This window comes from Gekko japonicus, unplaced genomic scaffold (assembly GCF_001447785.1).
Source record: "Gekko japonicus isolate JY-2015 unplaced genomic scaffold, Gekko_japonicus_V1.1 scaffold1330, whole genome shotgun sequence".
Taxonomy (NCBI): Eukaryota; Metazoa; Chordata; class Lepidosauria; order Squamata; family Gekkonidae; genus Gekko; species Gekko japonicus.
Window position 1 is genome coordinate 39,004 of NW_015161437.1, and position 19,863 is coordinate 58,866.

Below are 19,863 nucleotides of genomic sequence, written 5' to 3' on the forward strand. Positions count from 1 at the left end.
TTTACATAACCCTTTCCCCACCGGGCAGCTGATCAGTGGCTGGGGGGCAGGTCCTGTGGGCAGGAGGCCTCCGCCTCCACCAGGGGGTCTGGCAACCCTAGGCTTCACCACTAAATCTCCAGGAATTTGCCAACCTTGACTTGGCAACCCTACACTAAACCTCCTGTCTAGCACTATTATAGAAAGTAAGTCCTCCGGAACCCCATAGGAGCAAGTCACTTCTCTCCACTTCAGAGCAGTGTTAGCAGTCATAATTATTTCAGCTCTTCACTCCATGCATTTCAATGACAGAGCAAATCCCCTTTCCAAATATTAGATTCCTCTTGTGGTGAAATCTCCAGGCATTTTTTTTTTAGAATAAGGAAAAGAGAAAACAACTGTGGGACAACCCAATTAAGTATGAGAGCAAAGCTCTAATACATAAGTCTAAATACATAAAGCTCAAACAGTATCGAATATATAAGTCCATGCAAAAGGTCCAAAGGGATCCACCAAAAGAAGACCAGATACAATGATGAGAATATGGAGTGGAAGTTGTAGATTTATTCAAACAAGTCACGTTGATGTTTATGCAAACAATTTGATAGTTGATAAAGAGGATTCCGAATTACTTATTCTTCTCTTTTCTACATAGTCTTCTTCAGATCAAAACATGGGTCCTAAGATGCTGAGCTTTATGATTTAAAGTAGGGAACACCACAATGTTTACAACAGCTCTAATCCCCTTTTCAAATATTTCCCCTCGTGGTGAAATCTCCAGGTGTTGTGTTTTTTTTTTAGCCTAGGCCTGCAATTCTTAATGGCCCCTGGTTAGGGTTGCCAGGTCTTACCCGGTTGCTGGTGGGGGGCTCCAGCCTAGGTTTCTACATCTTCTGGTATGTGTGCAAAGCACACATGCCACGATGACATCACCCAGAAGTGACATCATTATGCTGGGCATGTTTTGCAGGGGACACTCTAGCATTTGGCCAAAAACACTATTGTCACCATAGAGTTTTAGCCAAATGCTAGAACATCACCATGTGACGTACCCAGTGTAATGACGTCACCTCTGGGTGACATCATCGCACTGGGCACGTCAGGCACAACAGGGCTCTTTGGGGGTGGGGCTCCCCCCACCAGCCAGCTGACTAGTGGCGGATTGAGGCCCCAAAAATGGGAGAAAACCCACCCCCATCAGGGGGATGGCAATTCTATCCCTGGTGGTTCAGTTTACAAACCTTGAGGGATATCTGGGATTTTGAGAATGTAGACAGTCCTTTCTCCCTTGCTTAGGGAATATTCCCTATATACTTGTTGGGCAGTAATGGACAATAGTGGATTAAAGGCTAAGAACAATTGGCCTAGATCACTGTCAGTTAACCCTGTCAACTTACCTGAGTATGAACATGTTTCCCCACCCCCACTAGTTTAATTTCATGTCCCCAAGAGATGCTGTAGTTCAGTGATAAGAAGGAGCATAAAGATTCCCAACAGAGAACCCTTGGCACCTACACCAGAATATAATTTGCAGCATTCTTAGAGGAAAACCAGCATAGTTAATATGGTATAAAGGCATACACACACACATACACAACTGGGATTGGGATTCATGGGGGGTGGCCTTGATGTTCTTTATGTATAAAAAACTTAAAGAAAAAGCAAAATAAACATGTAGTGTAATTATGCCTTCAGAGTCGAATTCACTAAAGCTGAATTCTAGATGAAGAATAATGCTGTCGGCAATTAACTGTATATTGTATTTTCAGGATCCTGGATTTATTCTAAACATACCTAAGGTATACAAGACTCTTCTTGGGGAATTGCTTTGGGCTATTGGATTTCCTGAAGAATCTCATGCAGGCAGCTCAGAGAGAAGAGGGAGCGTGGTAGCATGGGAGCATTGGTCTTCGTTTTTCCAAGCTGCTTTGGATCGCCTCCTTTGCCCCATCCAGCAAGAGGTAGCGCCTACTCCAGAAGAGATTATGAAAGGGGCAGCCTCACCCAGCCAGAGGCTGTGGGGAAGGGAGCAAGGGTGAGGCCATGCCTAGAAATGTCCCAACAATGGCAGCCTTAGAGCGTGGCAGACTCAAGCAAAAGGTGCGTTTGGGAACAGGCCAGCGGAGGAGGCCAGAGGCAGTAAGATGGGGCAGTGACAATTTATGCCTCCCCAGGACATTTCTCTGGTGGCGTGAGACTTTTTGGACCTGCTAAAATAAAGTTTATTTTTCCCCATGGGAAAATATCCAGTGAGGACCTCCAGAACTGGACTGTAAGAACCATATATTCAGTAGCAAGTTGTGCAGGAGGGTTTCCTTTTAAGGCTGGCTGAAAAGACTTTACACAGCTGTGAATGGTAAAATCTAGGCGCCATGGCAACCTTCTCCCCAGAACTCTGATAATGCATCTGAAATGAGGCTATTAGAATTATTAATTCACATTAGCGGCTATTAAAATTACTACCTGCCGACTCACAGCCTGCAAATCTTTTTTCTGCTTGCGAGAGACAATTCAGCTGCAGAAGGGGCCATGCTGCTAAGAGCATGTGCGCATTGTGCGCAATACATGGGAAGTCCAGTGGATAATAAAGCCCATAGTGAGCTTGAAGTAGTCGCTTTGTAATGCAAGAGCTGCAGGTGTAACACTTGACTGTTTTAATGATGGTAGGAAACCAACCCAGCTCCACTGGCGCTAACAAGGACTGGATTCTGACTGGCCGGCTGGAAGCTGACACTCGAAATTCAACTTGGGGCTATTCCGCTGCATCCCAAGGAACATCCAAAATATTCCGCCATAGTGGGTGATAAACAAAGCCAACAGGAGAGAAATCAGCCAAACATTTGAGCCAGAACTGTTGGAAAGACGTGAGGGATTGAGTCGAGTCTTGGCTGCCTCGATTCCAACCCTCACTCGTTTTAACTCAAAAAAGAGAACAGAACTGCTTGCTGTTTCAATTAAAGAAGAAACAGCATTCAACGTAGGCCACTGTTGGATCCAGTCCGGGGAAATGGCAACAAAACAAAGGAAGATATCTTATCTGGGGAAACGAGCAGTCAATAGGGTGGCCAGGTCTTCCCTGGACACCAGCAGGGGGTGGGGGTGAAAGTTTGCCAGCTCCAGATTGGGAAACTCCTGGAGATTTGGTAATGGAGCCTGGGGAGGACAGGGACCTCAGTGGTGTACAATGCCATAGAGTCCACTCTCCAAAACATCCATTTTCTCTGTAGTCTGGAGATGAGCTGTAATTCCAGGAGATTCCCCAGGTCCCACCTGAAGGCTGCCATCCCTAACAGTAAAAAAGCAACACAGGCCCCTGCCACACGAGGGAAGAAGGGACGGCCAAAGTGCGGCTTTTAAAAGCCGCACCTAAAAAGGCACGCGGCGGCGGGATCATACAGATCCCATGAGCCGCTGTGCATTTGCTCCCCGGCACGATCAGATGCCGGGGAGACGGAGAGAAAGCCACGGGAGTCTGCTGAACTGCGCATGTTGGAGCATGCGCAGTTCGGTAAGGAGCCGGGGATGCGCCAGCGAAATAACACATTGGTGATCCCACGGCCAGCGTTGCTGCGGCCGTTCGAAAAGAACCACCTCAGTAGGTGGTTCTTTTTTGGTGCGGATCATCGCTGGAAGGGCCGGATCGGGGACGGACACGGTACGCTTCCCAGATGTTGCGGTGGGATCGCGCCCGTTTGCTCCACCCCCGTTCCGTCCCTCTCCCTGCCCTAATCCTCTCGTGTGACCAGGGCCACACAAGTAGCAGTAAAAGCCTGGAAGATACAAGGCAATGTAACAAACAGAAAAGGAATCCTAGGCCAGCTACAACTGATTGTTGCTTACATAGTGTTCTTGACTGTCTTCTATTGGCCTTGTGGCCAAGATTGCCTTCTGTCAGCTGCATTTGGTTCACCAACTCTCTCCTTTTCTAAACTGATCAGCTGATCTGGCCACGCTTATCCATGGTTTTGTAACCTCATGGTCTGTCCACTGTAATGAGTTCTGCATTGGGCTGCTCTTGAAGATAACTCAAGATCTTCAGCTGGTTCAGAATGTGGCAGCCCTGTTATTACCTGGGTCTAGCCAACAAGAACATCTCTTGCTTATTTTAAACTAGCAGTAAAGCCCGTTGTGAAAGCAATACAACAGAATCTAGAAAGAGGCTCTGGGGCAGTGCTCTGGCTTTGGGCAAACAGTGTCAATTTGCTGTGGTGACCTCAGCAGGGTATAATGACAGAGTCCACTGTTTTCTCCAGAGGAACTGATCTCTGCTACCTGAAGAGCAGTTGTAATTGTGAGTAATCTGTAGCCCTCACCTGGAGATTTGCAACAATTGTTACCCAGGACGAAATGGCTGGTTTGGAGGGTGGAGTCTATGGCATTCTACCTGTCTGAGGTCCCACCCCTCTGCAAATCCCACCCTCTCCAGGCTCCACCCCTCAAATCCCCAGGAATTTGTCAGCATGTAGTTGGCAACCCCATCTCCTTCCCAGCTAGCCATCAACCTACCATTATCTGCCCCTTTGACTTCAGCTGACTTCTGCCCTCCCTTCTGCAGAACAGTTGTAATACTGAGTGCTCTCCAGCCCTCACCTGGAGATTGGCAACAATGGTTCCCTATGTGAGACTGACTGGTTTGGAGGGTGGAGTCTATGGCAGTGTACCTGTCTGAGGTCCCACCCCTCCTCAAACCTCACCCTCTTCAGGCTCCATCCCTCAAGTCTCCAGGAATTTCCCATCTGGAGTTGGCAACCCTATCAGGATTGGCCCCAATGTGTTTTCTCCCAAAGGCCAAAGTAGGTGACAGGACCAAGCTTAGTTGCCTACCAACAGGCACTGAGGGGAATGTAGGGTTGCCAGCTCTAAGGAGGGAAATACCTGGAGGTTTTGGGGGTGGATTCTGTAGAGGGCAGCATGGGGGGGGGGGGGGGGGGCGGAAGGACTCAGCAGGTATAATGTCATAGGGTCTACCCTCCAAAGCAGCCATTTTCTCCAGGGGAAACTGATCTCTGTCATCTGGAAATCAATTGTAGCAGTGGGAGATCTCCAGGTCCCACCTGGAGTTTGGCAACCCTAGGGGAAAGTGTGCTGCACAGCAGGGGGTTGAAGAGAATGGTTTGATGGGTGCTGGGCCAAGATTGGCAACAATAGTTCCCCAGGAGCAAATAGCTGGGTTGGAGGGTGGAGTCTATGGCACTGTAACCTGTCTGAGGTCCCCATCTCCCCAGGCAGCTTTTAAAACATGATCCTGGGACCTACACACCACCAGACATTCCAACTGCCTTGCGGGGGGGGGAGTATGAGGTGTGGAATGGAGTGAAGTCCAATCAGCTTCCATATGCAAAAGACCTTGAAGGTTCCATATGCAACTGACATTCCAACTGCCTTGCGGGGAGGGGGGTGAGTTTGAGGTGTGGAATGGAGTGTAGTCCAATCAGCTTCCATATGTAAATGACCTTGGAACACTGGCCGGGACTGCACAAAGCAGCCAATGAACCCAGCCAGTGTCTTCCGAGTGGCAGTTTTTTCAGCCTAACACTAAAGGGGCCAATTTTAGAACTTTGGCACCCACTATTCTTTTATTATAAGGGAGAGATTAGCTACATTGGTTGCCGGCTTGTTTCAGAGCTCTTTTCAGGGTGCTTCATGGGCTAGGAGTCATATATTTAAAGGACTGTCTCTCGCCACATGTCACCACCTGCTAGCTGTTCCCTCAGTTAGGATAGTCTGGCTGCAACCAGAGCTTGTGCCTTTTCCACCATAGCTCCCATCTGGGGGGGGGTATTGCCTCTAGAGGGGGTTTCAGAGATGCTGAAATGCTACCCTAGATCCTAGGGCTTTTAAATGAGGCATAGTTTGCAGGCTTTTGTTTTCAGGAGGGGAGGACGTTTATGTGGAGTTTTATTGCATTTAGTATTTTGTCAGGTCTGTCACACCTGTGGGGTAGTGTAGAACCTCAGATGGGCATGGTTATCTGAAGAGCCACCTCTAATCATAATCAGTCCTCAGGTAAGTAGACATCTTTATTTAGAACCTGTGAGTACATTTCAAGCTTAATAGTCCTGTACCTTGAAAAGGCAGCGGTCCCTTTCTTCTTCAGACTTCACTGCACCTGGCTGGCTTATTTTGGCTGCTGCGGCTTCCAAGATTTTGAGCTGCTGCCTACTCCTTTTGGCTCTCTCTGGCTACTGGATACACCTTTGTCTGGACTTGGGCAGTTTCCGTTGCTCCCACCTTGCTGCTTCCGGAGATCCCCTCTGCAGCCTACTTACTAGCAAGTACACTGGGGGAGGGCTCGCATTTTCCTCCAGCACTTCCCTTTCCCCTTCCAGCCCTAACTTCTATCTGGGCCTGGCAAGGGGGAGGAGAGGGTGTGTCACCCAAGGCAGCACTGTGCCACATCTGACTTAGCCATGTGTACATCTGGCAGGCAATGCTCCCTCTAAGCTGTGGAGTCCTGTGAGCAAAAATTCTACTTTGTGAGCTACCAGCATTACAAGTTGTGAGCAGGTGATTTGGCTACTGTATAAATTAGTTTGCTCTGGAGCCATCCCTTCCTGAGCTAAGACAAAAACGTGTGAGCCAGAGGCTAAAAAACTGAGCTAGCTCACACTAACTCAGCTTAGAGGGAACTCTGCCAGGGCTGATCATGGCACAGAGGCAGTGCATGGCCTCAGCAGCCCTCCATGCCCACACTCTTTTAAAAAACATATTATAAGCCTTTCTCTATAACCTCGCCTAGATCTAAATTATTGGTCTTCAACTAAAGAGTCAAGAAGACCCGCAACTGGATCACTGAACATGCACAGTTGTTAAATAATTTCATATGGTTCTTTGTGTCTCAGACACTTCTAACACAAGCCAATCAGTCTCTTTCCTTATACCTGACAATTCTAATCTCACTGCCAATTTCTTTACCTAAAATTGCTTATAGATATACTTATAAAATGTATAAAGGTAAAGGTAAAGGTTCCCTTGCTCGAAAGCCAGTCGAATACGACTCTAGGGTTGCGGTGTTCATCTCCATTACAAAGCTGAAGAGCCAGCGCTGTCCGAAGACATTTCCGTGGTCATGTGGCCGGCATGACTAAACACCAAGGCGCACGGAACACTGTTACCTTCCCACTGAAGTGGTACCTATTTATCTACTTGCAATTTCTTGCTTTTGAACTGCTAGGTTGGCAGGAGCCGGAACTAGAGACGGGAGCTCACTCCGTCATGTGGCAACTCGGGTCTCAAACTGCTGAACTACTGACCTTCCACAGCCTGCAGTTCAGTGTCTTAACCACTCGAGCCACCGCAGCTCCTATAAAATGTATACAGTGGGGGAAATTACAAGATGTGTCAAAAGTGAACCAGTGACACCTTCTATTGCTAGGACTTTGTGTGATCTCACATTTATGTGGCTGGCAGTATAGTGAACTATACTGAGAAGGAACAAGGCGGAACCATAAAATTGGGCTCTTTTTGTAGCAGGTACTCATTTGCATATTAAGCGACACACCCCTAATGAAGCCAATCCTCCAAGAGCTTACAGTACCTCCTGTAAGACTTTCAGTAGGGTTGCCAGCTCTGGCTTGGGAAATACCTGGAGATTTTGGGAGTGGAGAATAAGGAGGGTGGGATTTGGGGACAGGAGAGACTTCATTGGGGTATAATGCTACAGAGTCCACCTCCCAAAATGGCCACTTCCTGTGGGTGAACTGATCTCTATCACCTGGAGATCTGTTGTAATCCTAGGAGATTTCTTGCCACCACTTGGAGGCTGGAAACCCTAACTTTCAGTGAAACATGAGTTTGCTGCACATTTGCATTCAGGAATTATAGTCATAAAAAGGTAAAGGTTCCCTTGCTCGAAAGCCAGTCGAATCCGACTCTAGGGTTGCGGTGCTCATCTCCGTTTCAAAGCCGAAGAGCCAGCGCTGTCCGAAGACGTTTCCGTGGCCATGTGGCCGGCATGACTAAACACCAAGGCGCACGGAACGCTGTTACCTTCCCACCGAAGTGGTCCCTATTTATCTACTTGCAATTTCTTGCTTTTGAACTGCTAGGTTGGCAGGAGCTGGAACTAGAGACAGGAGCTCACCCTGTCTTGCGGCACCCGGATCTTGAACTGCTGAACTACCGACCTTCCACAGCCTGCAGTTCAGCGTCTTAACCACTTGAGCCACCGCAGCTCCAAATTATAGTCATACCCTGTCCAAAAAGGGGTCACCTGAATTCAGGCATTGCAACAAATTATAGCAGTAGAAAAGAGCAAGAGTCCAGTAGCACCTTAAAGACCGCAAACTTTGTGGCAGAGCACGAGCTTTCATGAGGCACTGCTCACTTCTTCAGTGACTCACAAAAGCTCATACCCTGCCACAAATTTTGTTAGTCTTTACGGTGTTACTGAACTTTTGCTCTTTTCTATTGCTACAGACTAACATGGCTACCCATCTTCAACAAATTATAGTTAGATCAAAGACTCCCTGAACCAGGGAGTCTTTGATTCCAGATCCTCAAGTGAGGATCCTCAAGCAGAGGAAATGCGGCGTATGCAGATACCTGAGATAAACCAAGCTTATTCTCATCATAAACTCTAGTTTGTTCATGGTGTTTGAATTGTCCCTCACTGTAGAAATGGATCCTGTGTAGTGAAAGCAAAGTTGCTTTTTCTACATTTTGATTTCCAGCGCTTCTTCCAGCCACTATCATTCAGAACCTCTGACATCAGCTCCTGTTTATATTTTCTCCCCACCTACTCTTAAACCAGAACAGAGGAGCCTGCTTTGAATGGCTGCAGTTAGTACTCCTTCTTCAGTTTAATTTTTATTCTACAATCTACATGAGGGATTATTTCAATTTCTTCTTATGGACTACAATGGGAAAGCAGTGTGAGACTCCGCTAAGTGCAGCTTTAGAGTTTTATTTGAAAGGCTACAAGGACACTCTTTATTTCCTCATAGATCTCTCAAAGGCCTGAACTAATTAGTACTTATTAGAAAACAAATTAGAATGCATTTTATTTCTCCATATGGTGAAAGTGCGATCTACAGCACAAGACTGGGGTGGCGGTGGAGCTAGGCTAATGACTTACGATGAATAATTTATCTGACAAGTTGTGCCTTTTTTCATCATTTTTTTTTTGGATCGTGCATGAACAGATTATTTTAATAAATGCATTCAATATTCAGAGCAACTTGCCATAATTTATTAACTTCTGTGAACAAATGCAGTGTAGTTTGTATACGGACAATGTGTTGCACATATTCGACAATCGGCCTTTGTATTTTCATTTCTTGTGAACGTTACCTCGCAGCAAAGGTAGTCCTGGGAACAAAGCTTATGCGGTGGTTGCTGATGAGATAGGTAGAAAGATATTCCTGTCTCCTTACTTGAAGTGGCTGCAAACCATTGGCTGAACTTGTGAGGTCACACAAGGAAGCTGAAGGATGCTGACATTCAGTACAACTACTGTGTTGGCAGCAGAAGGTGGATTTGACTATGGAAATCCTAACAAAGGCCCAAAGGCAAGAAGGTTTGTCAGCTCTTAGTAGGAAGAGCTAGAGAAGAAAGGTAACTGAGGAGGGAGTGCTATAAATGCGAGTTATTGAGGCAAATCCCTTATTGATTCAAAATAAACAGCCAAATCATTGGCTGCAAGACTCTTATCTTATAATGTTTCATACTCTCGAGGTTCAGAGCAGACTGTTCAATTCCAGATTCACTGGTTCAGTGACAACTGGAGAGCTAATCTGTCTTTATATAAGTAGGCATTAGCAGCAAGTATATCAATAGTTCTGTGCATGTATGTACAGGACCTGAACCTGTGTGATTGGGGGAGGTCAGATTGCCTCGCTCCCCTCCCTTATACAGCTTCTGCCTTACCCAGCTTCTATGCAGGTCCCACATGCATAGCTAAGCTAATGAGCATAATCCTGAATTTCATTTTCACTCTGTGGCCCTTTCTGCACGGATGTTTAACTCCAGAGAACCTGAGCAGTCAATCCTTAAAGCCTGACTTTGGATTAGTGTCCATGCCCTATGCACCATATTTGTTCCTCAGGTTGATTGATTGTGTATTCTGTGTATATATTTGGAATCTACCTCCACATTCCACATGTTTGTGTAATTGGGGTTTGCTTGTGATGTGTGGGAAGTGGCAGCAGAGAAGAGAGAGCCACGAAGGCAGCGGCCACCTCACCCACTGCCATCTTACCTTTGACTTTGAGCTTGTGCGGTGTTTCCAGAGACAGGAGCTGCTTGGCTTTCACCACGTTCCCTCCCGCTCATCCTCCCTCCCTCTCTCCTCAGTGGCACCAGGCAGAGCTGGAGAGGGAAGCAAAGACATGCCCAGCCACAGCCACTCTAAACGGGAGAAGACTGTGCTTGGAGGGGCGGCACCCACCAGAGGCTGTGAGGTGGGAAGGGAAGGAGCCAGGCCTGCCTTCCCTCCACTGACTGCCTGTCCACTGCTCCAAACTGGGCGTTCCTGGGGGTAGCCACTCAGGCATTATCCCCCCCTCATCAGAGCAGAAAATGTAGAGGCAGAGTCCCACTATGGGGCTGCTGAGGGAGACAGGCTCAGGCTGAGCAATCATTCACATGCTGGGTGGGGGGCACCGCCTGCGCAACGTGCACATGGCTGCTTGCTCACTCGGGTCCCTAAACCCACCCTTAAAATATCAGTGTTTTGATCTTTTTGTCAATGGACCACATCTCGCCAACCCCTCTCGTGATACAGAGTTGCATTGATATTTTTGTCCATTGCCATTGTCTCATTACACCCACCACCCCGAGTTTATTGATTGATACAACTTAATAATAGACTTCTAACAGAATGTATTTTTTAAAAAAAAACAAATATCATGGTAATTTTACTCGCTCTGTGGTTCAGAAATGGGACATCAGCTAGCTGAGAGTGAGTAACAAGAAACTACAAAGAGCAAAATTCAAGTATATCAATAGTTCTGTGCATGTATGTGCAGGACCTGTACCTTATCCAGCTTCTGCCTTACCCAGCTTCTATGCAGGTCCCACATGCATAGCTAAGCTAATGAGCATAATCCTGAATTCCATTTTCACTCTGTGGTCCTTTCTGCACAGACGTTTAACTCCAGAGAACCTGAGCAGTCAATCCGTAAAGCCTGACTTTGGATTAGTGTCCATGCCCTATGCACCATATTTGTTCCTCGGGTTGATCGATTGGGTATTCTGTGTATACATTTGGAATCTACATCCACATTCCACATGTTTGTGTAATTGGGGTTTGCTTGTGATGTGTGGGAAGTGGCAGCAGAGAAGAGAGAGCCACGAAGGCAGCGGCCACCTCACCCACTGCCATCTTACCTTTGACTTTGAGCTTGTGCAGTGTTTCCAGAGACAGGAACTGTTTGGCTTTCACCACATTCCCTCCCGCTCATCCTCCCTCCCTCTCTCCTCGGTGGCACCAGGCAGAGCTGGAGAGGGAAGCAAAGACATGCCCAGCCACAGGGCTCCAAACTCTAAACGGGAGAAGACTGTGCTTGGAGGGGCGGCACCCACCAGAGGCTGTGAGGTGGCAAGGGAAGGAGCCAGGCCTGCCTTCCCTCCACTGACTGCCTGTCCACTGCTCCAAGCTGGGCATGCCTGGGGGTAGCCGCTCAGGCATTTCCCCCCCCCCTCATCAGAGCAGAAAATGTAGAGGCAGAGTCCTACTATGGGGCTGCTGAAGGAGACAGGCTCAGGCTGGGCAATCATTCACATGCTGGGTGGGGGCCACCGCCTGTGCAACATGCACATGGCTGCTTGCTCACTCGGTCCCTAAACCCACCCTTAAAATATCCATGTTTTGATCTTTTTGTCAATGGACCACATCACGCCAACCCCTCTTGTGATACAGAGTTGCATTGATATTTTTGTCCATTGCCACTGTCTCATTACACCAACCACCCCGAGTTTATCCATCGATACAACTTAACAATAGACTTCTAACAGAATGTATTTTAAAAAAAAAACAAACCCAATATCATGGTAATTTTACTCGTTCTGTGGTTCAGAAATGGGACATCGGCCAGCTGAGAGTGAGTGACAGGAAACTACAAAGAGCAAAATTTGTGTGTGTGGGGGGGAAATGGGTGGGGAAGAGAGTGGGAAGTGGGTGGTCAAGCATTATCCATGAAAAAAAAGTCTGCACTGGCAATATCATTGACTTGAAAGACGAGTAATCAATAAGTCCACGGCAACACCGGTTCCAGAAGACCCAGGAATACAGTGACCGAAAAGCGGATTGGGAGAAAAGGAATGCAGAATCGTACACAAAGACAGACATAAATGGGAGTAGAAAGTGGGAGGAAGTGCAAAAGAAAATTTAAAAGGCGAGGGATGTTCAAGGAGAAGGCGGAGGAAATGACAGATGCAGAAACAGCCTGTGGCAGCCAGCCAGAAAGGAGAAGCAAACAAGGGACATGGGGATCCAGCAGGCCCACTCAGAGGTCAAGAGAGGCCCAAGACACTTGCAGCTTTTAAGGCTCGTGTGTGTGTGTGTGTGTGTGTGTGTGTGTGTGTGTGTGTGTGTGTGTGTAAAATGCCATTAAGTTAGCCAGATCCAGGTTGGGGAATTCCTGGAGATTTGTGGATGGAGCCCAGGGTGGACAAGGACCTCAGTGAGGTACAATGCCACTGAGTCTGCCCTCCAAATCATCCATTTTCTGCAGGGGAACTAACCTCTGTAGTCTGGAGATGAGCTGTAATTCCAGGGGATCCCCAGTTCCCACCTGGAGGCTGGCAACCCTACCCCAGCAAGGGGCTTTCAAGGAAAGTGAGAAGAAGAGGTGATTTACCATTCCCTTCCTCTGCACAGTCTTCCTTGGTGGTCTCCCTTCCAAGCACCAACCCTATTTAGCTTCAGAAATCCGATGAGATCATGCTGTACTATACTATACCATTCCACATCCCTTAAGCCTCATAGCCGTAATAAATCTTAAAAATGACATGTGATGTGCATAAAAAGAAGCTATGAAACTTATCAATTGCCAAAAAGTTATCAAGCCTCTAAATCTGAGACCCCCTTTGAGCTTGAGCCCCAAGTCAAGTGGCCTTCCTGTCCCCCCATCTGGCCCCTGGAGCCAGCATCTAACCCCCAAACAATTCTAAGAACACAGAAATGACACAGAATAAAGGCAGAGCTCAGCCTTGTAGGATCTAACTACACATTAGTTTTATCTCCAGGTGCTTCCCAGGTTCATGTGATTGGATAGGTGTAACTCAGGGCTAAACTGGATGACACAGTGTCCCGGGGAATGCTGCTGCCACTGCAGAAATTCCCTCCCTTTACAAATGACATGGGGGCCTGATCCTGCTTGGGGTTGCAGCATGGGAGGAGGAGGGGCTTCTCTCCCCCCTAACCTTTGTGGGGCAATTGGGCTGTTAAAAACAGCAAGGGGGGGGACAGGAGCTCCTCCTTCTCCCCACACCATGGTTCCAACCAGGATCAGGCCCCATGGCATTTGTAAGTCTGGCCCTCAGTTTCCAGATCTGAAGGGCCAAGTTTGGATCAACAAGACTATTGTACACAGGGAGAGGACAATTATGGCTCCCTCATGTGTCATTTTCTCAACCTGAAATGGGCCCAGGTGACCCTATTTGCCCCTCTGGGGGACTACCTGTGTGCTGATGGGATGTGCGTTTTCCCCATCCTTGCCTCTTACAGAAGAGTATGCCTCCTGAACCTAAGTATGCTACAGAAGTAATGCAACCTTCCTTTCTTCAAATGAGCAGAGGTAGAATAAGGGGTCCTTCTAGTAATGCTTTATTTTCATTTATTTATAATATATTCCTCATTAAATTTCATCCTTTATACCACTATTGTTAAACACAGCAATTCACATTAAGCCTTCAGGGATGTAGAAGGTTTTAAAACAATCTAAATACATAAAGTGTAATGGCATTGTTTTTCTTCTTGCTGGCAAGAGAAAGAGACATAAATAGAGCTGAACCAAAAGGGAGTTCTTTTCATAAATCTTAAGGCAATCGTTCTTTCTGATTATTATTATTTTTTGGTCATTGCATTAATCATATGTTATTAAACTTCCTGAACTGAATTTATTTGTTTTCAATGATGCCAGCACATAACTGAATCTGATTGGCTATATGTGGTTATCTTGCGCTCATCAGTCCCATCTGCATCACCAATGTGACTAATAGTTAATTTATTTACTTATTTTATATCCTATCTTTCTCCCCCAGTGGGGATCCAAAGCAGTTTACAGTGTTTTTCTCTCCTCCATTTTAGCCTTACAACAACTCAGTGAGATAGCTTAGGCTGAGAGGGGGGCCTAGCTCAGTGGTATAGCCAGGGCCGGCTCGCTCACTAGGCGAACTAGGCCTAGAGCATGCCAGCCCTTAGGGGCGCCAAACTGCACCCCACACACACCAAAAGCAGCCCCCCGCCAAAAGCCCTGCATTTCCGCGGCCGGGTGACCCCCGCTGCCACCGCCCACCATCTCTTTGGCCAGCTAACTTCTCCCTGCCTGCCCCCTCGGCTTCCAAGCGGAGCAGTTCTCCTCCTCCTCCTCTTCCTCACGACCGGGGACTGGCAGCTGCGGCAGGAGCAGCAGCAGGGCTGGGGGAGCGATGGGTTGTGAGCGCCCCGCCAGTCAGCCTCTTCTCCGGGCGCCCTGACAAGGGGCACCAAACTGCACCCGCCCACCCCACCAAAAGTCCCCCCGCTGGCTCTGACCAGGGGGGCGCAAGGGGGCACAGGGGGTGCCAGAAGGGATCCTCGCCTATGGTGCAAAATAAGCTGGGGCCAGCCCTGGGTAGAGCAGCTGCTTGGCGTGCAGAAGGTCCCAGGTTCAATCCCTGGCATCACCAGCTAAAAGACCAGGCAGTAGCTCATGTAATAATACCTCTGTTTGAGACCCTTGTGAGCCACTGCCAGTCTGGTAGACAATACGGACCTGAATTGACTAATGGTCTGATTCAGTATAAGGCAGCTTCATGTTTGTTCGTGTGTGTGACTGGCCCAAGGTCACCCATTGAGCTTTCATGGCAGAGTGGAGATTCAAACCTGGAGTCTCCTAGATCCACATCCAACACTCTAACCACTGTATTACACTGTGTTTCTATTGCCCTTACTCCTAAAAATTGTTTCCTCTTTCTTCCATCATTACATGGGCAAAAAAATTAGTGACTTAGTGTTGTGATATCCCTGACTGACTATGAATAACTGAGGAAGAAGAGAACATAATAATATCAATAATATCAAAGCAACAATAGTTTCAGAGGGTGGACATGTTGGTCTGCAATAGAAAAGCTAGATTCAAGTCCAATAGCACCTTAGAGACCAACAATATTTCCAGGGTATGAGCTTTGGAAGGAAGGTGGCATGGTATAGCCTGATTTCATCAGATCTTGGAAGCTAAACAGGGTCGGTACTTGGATAGGATACCTCCAAGGAAGACTGCAGAGGATGGCAATGGCAAGCCATATCTGCTTCTCACTTGCCCTGAGAGCCCCTTGCTGGGAAGTCAGCTGTGACTTGACAGTATACACACACACACACACATACACAAGCCTTCATCAGTTGCACCAAAGCAACAATGATAATGAAAACCTAACAACACTAACATCAACCCCTCAAAATTCAAAACAGAAGAATATTCACTGCAGGCCAAGGTACAATCCTTGAGAAAGTTATTCTGTGTGTGTTAAGTGCCATCAGGTCACTACATAAGCAAAAACACCACCAGTCCCTTTTTGAGTTCCTGTCTATCTCTATGTTGCTCATGTAGAATAAATTCTAGTAAATTGTGCCCAGTATGGCTACTCTTCTTGACTTTGTAGCTTAGTGGTATTACTAGGAAGTTATATAAAGTGTTCTTTTTTCCAGCACATACCAATTGCCTACGGCAAAGTCTTGAGAATGTCCCTCTGGGAAAGCATACGTATAGCTTTAAGTTACCTTTTAGTCCTTGTTATATAGGTCAAAATATTGTATCTGCTTGCAGCGCAAGTCCAGCATGATGGTAATTAGAGATGGTAGAAACTGCTTCCAATACCTCAACCTAGTCAAACACAAATTTCATCCTGACACCATGACAATGAATTTGCAAAGTGCTTTGCCATTTTGATGTGTTTCTGTCATTGCAGATTTACCAAGCTGTTCCAAGAGTCACGTTTTGCAGTCTTTCGGGAAATTCTACTGTATGTGTAAATGTGTATTTAGGCATTGAAAGAGCTTCATTTTATTAATGAGATGGAGTGATTAGTTTGTTTTAAACGGCAACAAATTATTAAAATGTGGAGTTTGCTGCCAGAGGATTTAGTGGTGGTCACAAGAATAGAGGGCTTTTAAAAGGGGATTAATTAGACAGATTCATGAAGGATACGTCTATCAGTAGCACCTAACCATGATGACTAAAGGGAGTGTCTACATACAGAGGCAGTAAACCTCTGAGTCCAAGTGCTAAGAGGCAACACTATGTCCTGTTGTGGGCCCTCCAGAGTAACTGGTTGGCCACTGAGTAAGCAGGATGCTGGACTTGATGGACCACTGGTCTGATCCAGTCAGGCTGCTCTTATGTACTTATGTTCTAATTTATTTTTATTTGAAGAAGGCAGCAGTACAACCATATCTTGCTAACTTCCCACCACTGCAATCCTGACTAAGAACGATTTCCCACAAGCTGCTGCTCTGCGCTCGCTCTTCCCTTTGCCCTGATCATACGTGTCAATTTCACACTCAGCAGGGTCCACCCTTCAAAGCAGCCATTTTCTCCAGGAGAATTGATACCTGTTGTCTGGAGATCAGTTGTAATTCAGGGAAGTCTCCAGGCTACACCTGGAGGTTGGCAACCCTAGTTCTGACAGAATTGAAGCAGTACATAGACATTTCCATACTCTTCTCCATGGTCCACTATTAATTATAAGGAAAATATCACTCCTGTCTAACAGAGCCTCTAGTATGATGATTACTGTTATTCAAGATTAATAGTTAACAGGGTAAAATTTATTACACAAATAGACCATATTATAGTTTAGATCACAAAGATATTGTTTTGTTAAAACATTTCTTTCTGTTCATGAATAGGCTTCACGGGCAGGTATATAGTACATAGGGCACTCTGATTAAATGAAGGGTGGTCACCGAGCTCAGATTATGTTACTCGGGAGACTGTACTATAGACAATAAACATGCTGACCTCAGTCATTGGCGGCAGTATAAGATAAGTCAGAAGACTGTTGGCTTACAAGAGGAGTTGCTTCATTCAGTACTGGCTGCCAATGGCCTAAAGGTCCCATTACAACAGCCAGAGGCTTCCAGTATGCAAGATGGCCCCCTCTCTCCAAAGTCCTTTTTTGTCAGTTACATCTTGCACTGGCCAGAAAAAATGGAACACCAAAGGAACTATAACTGACTGCAGGTGGAATCCTGTATCTGATAGGAAATCTTAGTTCTCTGCTACCATTGCATCAGATAGTCCAAGGCCTGCACAGTTGCTTGAGGCATTTTGGCATTTGCTGACTCCTAAATCTGAGCCTTTACATTCTAAGGAGCAGCTGATTAGATGTGACATTTCTGCCAAGTTTGGTGCTGATAAAATCTCTCAAATATATTTTGATTTGGATGCTAATTGTAGTATAGCTCAGGCAGAAGAAATGTCTAGTGCATCAGGTGGTCCATTTGTAGATCATTTTGACCCAGTTACCATGATGGATCTTGGCATCTAAGGCCACCTGTATGCTGGATCATTGTCCATCCTGGTTGTTGAAACTATGTAAGAAGCATATTAATGAATCTTTGTTGTCCATCATAAATCAATCACTGACTCAGGACACCATTCCTCGGCCACTCAAAGAGGCACTTATCCATCTATTACTTTTTAAAAGTTGCTACAGAAAAATGGCGCAGGCTATCACCACCCCGTTTCTAATTTGTCTTTTCTGGGTAAAATGATTGAGAAAATGTTAGTAGAATAACTTCAGTCCTCCTGGATGACTCTTCTGCTCTAGCCCTTTTCAGTTTGGTTTCAGGGTGAGCTATGGGATGGAGACTGTCCTGGTGGCTTTAGTTAATTATTTCCATCTGAAAGTAGCAAGGATCATTTGCCAGTTTGGTGTAGTGGTTAAGTGTGCGGACTCTAATCTGGGAGAACCGGGTTTGATTCCCCACTCCTCCACTTGCACCTGCTGATGTGACCTTGGGTCAGTCACAAGCTCTGGCACAGCTGTCCTTGAAAAAGAGCAGTTTGTGTCAGAGTTCTCTCAGCCCGCAGCTTTTTATAACGTGGACCATTCCATCTTGTTGAGGTGTTTGAAGGTAGAACTGGGTATCAAAGGATGCACTTTGGATTGCTTTAAATCTTTCCTTACAAACTTGGAGGGTTGCTATTGGAGACAAATTGTCATCAATGTGAGATTCATCCTGTGGGTTACCACAAGGCTCCCTTTTATCACCCATGCTATTCAATCTCTTTATAAAGCCCTTAGGAGAAATCCTTTGAGTTTTTGAAGCGGGCTGTCATCAATATGCTGATGACACCCAGCTTTAAGTTCCTCTGTCCAAATTGTCTGACAATACAGTAGAGATCTTGAGCCACTGTCTGACTCCTATAGTTAAATGGCTAGGAGTAAACTAGTTGAAACCAGATCCTGACAAGATAGAGGTAATACTGGTTTGGAAGGCTGAGGGTCTTGAAGGACCTTGTCCTTCCCACATTTGTTGGGGTTCAACTGATTGTTGCTGACTCAGTTAAGAACCTAGAGGTTATATACTGTTCCCAGGATTATTGATGGAGAAGCAAGTTAAGAGGGCCTTCTCAGTTGTGGCACTAAAACTCTTGAACTCTCTCCCCAGAGAGAATGACTATCTCCTTCTGTTGCCGTCTTCCACTGGTGGGTGAAGCCATGAAAGCTCTTCCCCCATCAGACCAGGTAAGTGCAGCAGGCCCAGGTCTGCCACTGGGGTTGAGGCCAGATGAGAGACTGCACCCAGACAGTGGTCGATAAATAAAATGAAATAAATTTATAGTATATGCAGGTATTCATTGCAATATGTGGCATTTATGGCTCCTCTACTCTTGAACTTTGTAAAGTCAATTTATCCATGATGGTGACACCTCCCAAAGATATATGGATTTTTGGTTTAAAAAGTAAATTGCATATAAATTAGTGCTGAGAAATATCAAGACCCAATTTCAAAAAATTAGAAATTGTTGGGCATTCGTTTCAGGGTATGCCTGCACATTTGAATGTTTGTTTAGGGCAATTCTCAACCATCTTTCCATGTAAATCCTCAAGTTCATTTACAGTAAAAATTCTGATAAAACAATTTTGAAACAAAAATAACTAAATAAAACCATCTAAAACAGGTATATGATTTAATCCAGCTCAAAAAAGTATGGATACAAAAAGGTTTTAGTGTAGCCCGGGAGACCTGAAGGGACAGCACCTATCTCCCTTCCTAGGGGAGGGAATTCCACAGTCCAGGAGTGGCATCTGGGAAGGCCTCCCATGACACCCAGCCAACCATACTGCCATTAAGACCAGCCCCCACCCCATATCCATAGTCATCCAGGACCAGGCAGATTAAGATGGGAAGAGGCTGTCCATTAGCAGCAATTTATTGTCACAAGATGCTGTTATGGTCTCTAGCAACAATAAGTTTTTGAACACATTAGACAAATGCATGGAGGATACATCTGTCAACAACAATGCATGAGCTCATTAACCTTCTGATTGCCTGGTAATGGGACAAGCGATAGGCGTTGGCTTGGCTATTAATGTCCTAGGAGCAGCTTAAAGGTAAAGGTAAAGGTTCCCTTGCTCGAAAGCCAGTCGAATCCGACTCTAGGGTTGCGGTGCTCATCTCCGTTTCAAAGCCGAAGAGCCAGCGCTGTCCGAAGACGTTTCCGTGGTCATGTG